The following is a 6,567-nucleotide window of genomic DNA, read 5'->3' on the forward strand; positions in this document are numbered from 1 at the left end:
TATAGGAGGATAAGGGACTATCTGGGTGAAGTGCAGTGGGAGGAAGAAATTAGAGGAAAAACAGTCCAAGATATGATGGACCTAGTCATACAGAAATGCCAGGAGGCTGAAGAGAGATTTATACCAACAGTAAAAGGAAAAAATGAGAAGGAATATAATATCCCATGGTTTAATAGACAGTGTCAGGAAGCACAAATGGCCAGCAGGAGGGAGTGGAGGAAGTACAGAAGACAAAGGACAGAGGACAACAGGATCAGATGCAACAGAGCTAGGAACGATTACATTAACATAAGACGAACATCGGAAAGGGACTATGAGAATGATATTGCAATCAAAGCGAAAAAACAACCTAAGTTACTACACAGTCATATAAGAAGAAAAATGTCGGTGAACGACCAAGTGACAAGACTAAGGAAGACAGAAGGGGGCATATACTGAAAGTGACAAGGGAAATCTGCGAGGCACTGAATGCCAGTTTCCATGGAGTGTTCACTACCGAGCCTGAGCAGCTACCCATTGTTGGAAGGGGTTACCCTAGATGAAAGACTATCAGATATAGAGTGACAGCAGAGGAGGTAATGAAACAGTTGACAACTCTAGATGCAACTAAAAGCAGTTGGACCAGACAAAGTATCACCGTGGATACTAAAATAAGCAGCGCAGGCCCTCAGCGTGCCTCTGGCAATGATCTTTAATGAGTCACTTATGTCGGAAGAATTGCCCAATTGGCTGGAAGAAGGCAAATGTCGTACCGATCTTCAAGAAAGGCGATAGAGAGGAGGCACTTAACTATAGACCTGTATGATAAAATAACGAGGATAAGACAGAACAGAGATGGTTGGGCGACTGCATATTTCTGGACTGCCAAAAAGCCTTTGATACAGTACCGCACATGAGACTGCTGTTCAAACTCGAGAGGCAGGCGGGGGTGGGGGGGAAAGGTCCTAGCAGGGATAAGGAACTACCTAACAGGAAGGAGCCAAAGAGTTACGGTAAGGGGCGAGAAGTCGGACTGGCGAACAGTAACAAGTGGAGTACCACAAGGATCGGTGCTGGGACCAATTCTATTTCTAGTATATGTTAACGACATGTTTACAGGAGTAGAGTCCTACATGTCGATATTTGCAGATGACGCAAAGTTGATGAGAAGAGTTGTGACTGATGAGGATTGCAGGATCCTCCAAGAGGACCTGAACAGGTTGCAGAGATGGTCAGAGAAATGGCTACTGGAGTTCAACACGAGAAAATGTAAAGTTATGGAAATGGGACTAGGAGATAGGAGACCAAAGGGACAGTACACAATGAAGGGGAACAGCCTACCTGTGACGACGCGAGAAAGAGACCTGGGCGTGAACGTAACACCTAATCTATCTCCTGAAGCCCATATAAATAGGATAACGACAGCAGCGTACTCTACACTGGCAAAAATTAGAACATCATTCAGAAACCTAATTAAGGAGACATTTAGGGCGCTTTACACTGCCTACGTGATGCCAGTCTTAGAGTATGCCGCCTCATCATGGAGTCCCCATCTGAAGAAGCATATAAAGAAATTGGAAAAGGTTCAGAAGTTTGCAACGAGACTCGTCCCAGAGTTACGAGGGATGGGGGTATGAGGAAGGAGCGCCTGAGGGAGCTGTGCCTTACGACACTAGAAAAAAAGAAGGGAGAGGGGGACATGATAGGAACGTATAAAATACTTAGGGGGGATTGACAGAGTGGACATAGACGAAATGTTCACACGGAATAGTAACAGAACGAGGGGACATGGGTGGAAGCTGGAAACTCAGATGAGCCACAGAGATGTTAGGAAGTTTTCTTTTAGCGTGAGAGTAGTGAGAAAAATGGAATGCACTTCAGGAACAGGTTGTGGAAGCAAATACTATTCATAATTTTAAAACCAGGTATGATAGGGAAATGGGACAGGAGTCATTGCTGTAAACAACCGATGCTCGAAAGGCGGGATCCAAGAGTCAATGCTCGATCCTGCAGACACAACTAGGTGAGTACAACTTGGTGAGTACACATGTTGTTTTGTTCCAGGCTATTTATTTTATTATTATTATTTATTATTTATTGATTTATTAATACATACACATACATATATATACATATATAACTGAAAACTCACACCCCAGAAGTGACTCGAACCCATACTCCCAGAAGCAACGCAACTGGTATGTACAAGACGCCTTAATCCACTTGACCATCACGACCGGACATAATGAGGTGATAGCCGAGGCTATTTGAACCACCCACCGCCGGCACTCGGATAGTAATCTTGGGCATAGCATTTTACCAAATCACCTCATTCTTTGGGGCACACGTGAGGAACACAAATGCGAACAAGCCTGAATGGTCCCCAGGACAATATGCAACTGAAAACTCACACCCCAGAAGTGACTCGAACCCATACTCCCAGAAGCAACGCAACTGGTATGTACAAGACGCCTTAATCCACTTGACCATCACGACCGGACATAATGAGGTGATAGCCGAGGCTATTTGAACCACCCCACCGCCGGCACTCGGATAGTAATCTTGGGCATAGCATTTTACCAAATCACCTCATTCTTTGGGGCACACGTGAGGAACACAAATGCGAACAAGCCTGAATGGTCCCCAGGACAATATGCAACTGAAAACTCACACCCCAGAAGTGACTCGAACCCATACTCCCAGAAGCAACGCAACTGGTATGTACAAGACGCCTTAATCCACTTGACCATCACGACCGGACATAATGAGGTGATAGCCGAGGCTATTTGAACCACCCCACCGCCGGCACTCGGATAGTAATCTTGGGCATAGCATTTTACCAAATCACCTCATTCTTTGGGGCACACGTGAGGAACACAAATGCGAACAAGCCTGAATGGTCCCCAGGACAATATGCAACTGAAAACTCACAACCCAGAAGTGACTCGAACCCATACTCCCAGAAGCAACGCAACTGGTATGTACAAGACGCCTTAATCCACTTGACCATCACGACCGGACATAATGAGGTGATAGCCGAGGCTATTTGAACCACCCCACCGCCGGCACTCGGATAGTAATCTTGGGCATAGCATTTTACCAAATCACCTCATTCTTTGGGGCACACGTGAGGAACACAAATGCGAACAAGCCTGAATGGTCCCCAGGACAATATGCAACTGAAAACTCACACCCCAGAAGTGACTCGAACCCATACTCCCAGAAGCAACGCAACTGGTATGTACAAGACACCTTAATCCACTTGACCATCACGACCGGACATAATGAGGTGATAGCCGAGGCTATTTGAACCACCCCACCGCCGGCACTCGGATAGTAATCTTGGGCATAGCATTTTACCAAATCACCTCATTCTTTGGGGCACACGTGAGGAACACAAATGCGAACAAGCCTGAATGGTCCCCAGGACAATATGCAACTGAAAACTCACACCCCAGAAGTGACTCGAACCCATACTCCCAGAAGCAACGCAACTGGTATGTACAAGACGCCTTAATCCACTTGACCATCACGACCGGACATAATGAGGTGATAGCCGAGGCTATTTGAACCACCCCACCGCCGGCACTCGGATAGTAATCTTGGGCATAGCATTTTACCAAATCACCTCATTCTTTGGGGCACACGTGAGGAACACAAATGCGAACAAGCCTGAATGGTCCCCAGGACAATATGCAACTGAAAACTCACACCCCAGAAGTGACTCGAACCCATACTCCCAGAAGCAACGCAACTGGTATGTACAAGACGCCTTAATCCACTTGACCATCACGACCGGACATAATGAGGTGATAGTACATACCAGTTGCGTTGCTTCTGGGAGTATGGGTTCGAGTCACTTCTGGGGTGTGAGTTTTCAGTTGCATATTGTCCTGGGGACCATTCAGGCTTGTTCGCATTTGTGTTCCTCACGTGTGCCCCAAAGAATGAGGTGATTTGGTAAAATGCTATGCCCAAGATTACTATCCGAGTGCCGGCGGTGGGGTGGTTCAAATAGCCTCGGCTATCACCTCATTATGTCCGGTCGTGATGGTCAAGTGGATTAAGGCGTCTTGTACATACCAGTTGCGTTGCTTCTGGGAGTATGGGTTCGAGTCACTTCTGGGGTGTGAGTTTTCAGTTGCATATTGTCCTGGGGACCATTCAGGCTTGTTCGCATTTGTGTTCCTCACGTGTGCCCCAAAGAATGAGGTGATTTGGTAAAATGCTATGCCCAAGATTACTATCCGAGTGCCGGCGGTGGGGTGGTTCAAATAGCCTCGGCTATCACCTCATTATGTCCGGTCGTGATGGTCAAGTGGATTAAGGCGTCTTGTACATACCAGTTGCGTTGCTTCTGGGAGTATGGGTTCGAGTCACTTCTGGGGTGTGAGTTTTCAGTTGCATATTGTCCTGGGGACCATTCAGGCTTGTTCGCATTTGTGTTCCTCACGTGTGCCCCAAAGAATGAGGTGATTTGGTAAAATGCTATGCCCAAGATTACTATCCGAGTGCCGGCGGTGGGGTGGTTCAAATAGCCTCGGCTATCACCTCATTATGTCCGGTCGTGATGGTCAAGTGGATTAAGGCGTCTTGTACATACCAGTTGCGTTGCTTCTGGGAGTATGGGTTCGAGTCACTTCTGGGGTGTGAGTTTTCAGTTGCATATTGTCCTGGGGACCATTCAGGCTTGTTCGCATATACATATATATATATATATATATATATATATATATATATATATATATATATATATATATATATATATATATATATATATATATATACACATCCATACACACATCCATACACATATACATGCTAAAGTTCAACTCAGGAAAGTGTAAGGTAATGAAATTAGGCGAAGGGAGCAGGAGGCTGAACACAAGGTATCATCTGGGAGGTGAAATCCTGCAAGAGTCAAATAGAGAGAAAGATCTGGGGGTTGATATCACACCGAACCTGTCCCAGAGGCCCACATCAAAAGAATATCATCAGCGGCATATGCTAGACTGACCAACATAAGAACTGCCTTTAGAAACTTGTGTAAGGAATCGTTCAGGACCCTGTATACCACTTATGTAAGACCAATCCTGGAGTATGCAGCTCCAGCCTGGAGCTAGTTACCTAGTTAAACACAAGACAAAGTTAGAGAAGATTCAGCGGTATGCCACCAGGCTCGTCCCGGATCTGAGAGGAATGAGCTACGAGGAAAGGCTAAAGGAGCTGAACCTCACATCCCTGGAAAACAGAAGAGTAAGGGGAGACATGATAACAACCTGCAAAATTCTCAAGGGAATTGACAGGGTGGACAAAGACAAACTCATCAGTACGGGTGGGACACGAACAAGGGGACACAGGTGGAAACTTAGTGCCCAGATGAGCCACAGAGACGTTAGAAAGAATTTTTTCTGTCAGAGTAGTTAATAAATGGAATGTACTAGGAAGTGATGTGGTGGAGGCTGACTCCATACACAGTTCCAAATGTAGATATGATAGAGCCCAGTAGGCTCAGGAATCTGTACACCAGTTGATTGACAGTTGAGAGGCGGGACCAAAGAGCCAAAGCTCAACCCCCGCAAGCACAATTAGGTGAGTAAAATTAGGTGAGTAGACATACACACACATCCATATACATATATACATACACACACATACATAATCAGTTTTTCCAACTGGGGGAAGGATTTCTGGCCAGTATTTCATCTGGGAATTATATACTGTGGGGCGGGGTTTTCATCTAGTAAATCCAGGCTCTTGGGCCACCAGCTGTGGGAGCGGGGCGTCTCATCTTGGGCCACCAGCTGTGGGAGCGGGGCGTCTCATCTTGGGCCACCAGCTGTGGGAGTGGGGCGTCTCATCTTGGGCCACCAGCTGTGGGAGCGGGGCGTCTCATCTTGGGCGACCAGCTGTGGGAGCGGGGCGTATCATCTTGGGCCACCAGGTGTGGGAGCGGGGCGTCTCATCTTGAAGTAATCTTTCTAACATTTGGTCCTCTAACATTTCGATGGTGTTCCACACCCTGATGGCTTGGTGCTGCAGTCTGATGTTTAGTGACTGTATGGCCAGGAGTTCGTGGAGCTCCTGGATTGTCTGATCATATGGTGGACGGTGTTTTGCTGCCCTCCTTAGCGCCTTATTTTGCACTGCTTGCAATTTCTGCATGTTAGTTTTTTTATGGTGTGTAGTGGTACTGGGGGATATTCTAGATGCGGCCGAACTAGAGCCTTATATAGGTGGATCTGAATGTTTGTGCTGAGGCTTTGGAATCTCCTCAGTTTTCCTAAGGTTGCTTTGTCTTTGTTTAGTAGGTTCCTTACATGAATTTGTATCCCTGTTCTATTTAGCATGAGTCCCAGTATTCTGCCTACCTCCGCATATTGGATCGGATGGTTGTCAATGATAATGGGGTCCGGGTTTCTTTTCGCAATGTGTATTATCTGAAACTTTTGTTTGTTGGTGCTAATTTTCCATTGCTTCTCAAAGTTGTTTATGACTTTAATTGCTACCTTGGTCTTGTCGGCTAGTAACGGCTTTGATGGTCCCGGTTGGCATATTATTTGGGTGACATCGTCAGCGTATGTGATG

General features: G+C 46.3%; 1 protein-coding gene across 1 annotated transcript in view; it reads left to right on the plus strand.

Moving 5' to 3' along the window:
• LOC138363132 (mucin-22-like) overlaps nt 1–6,567 on the plus strand; it is a 67,675-nt gene that overhangs the window by 52,896 nt on the left and 8,212 nt on the right. The window lies entirely within an intron of this gene.

The sequence above is a fragment of the Procambarus clarkii genome, chromosome 10 (assembly GCF_040958095.1).
Source record: "Procambarus clarkii isolate CNS0578487 chromosome 10, FALCON_Pclarkii_2.0, whole genome shotgun sequence".
Taxonomy (NCBI): Eukaryota; Metazoa; Arthropoda; class Malacostraca; order Decapoda; family Cambaridae; genus Procambarus; species Procambarus clarkii.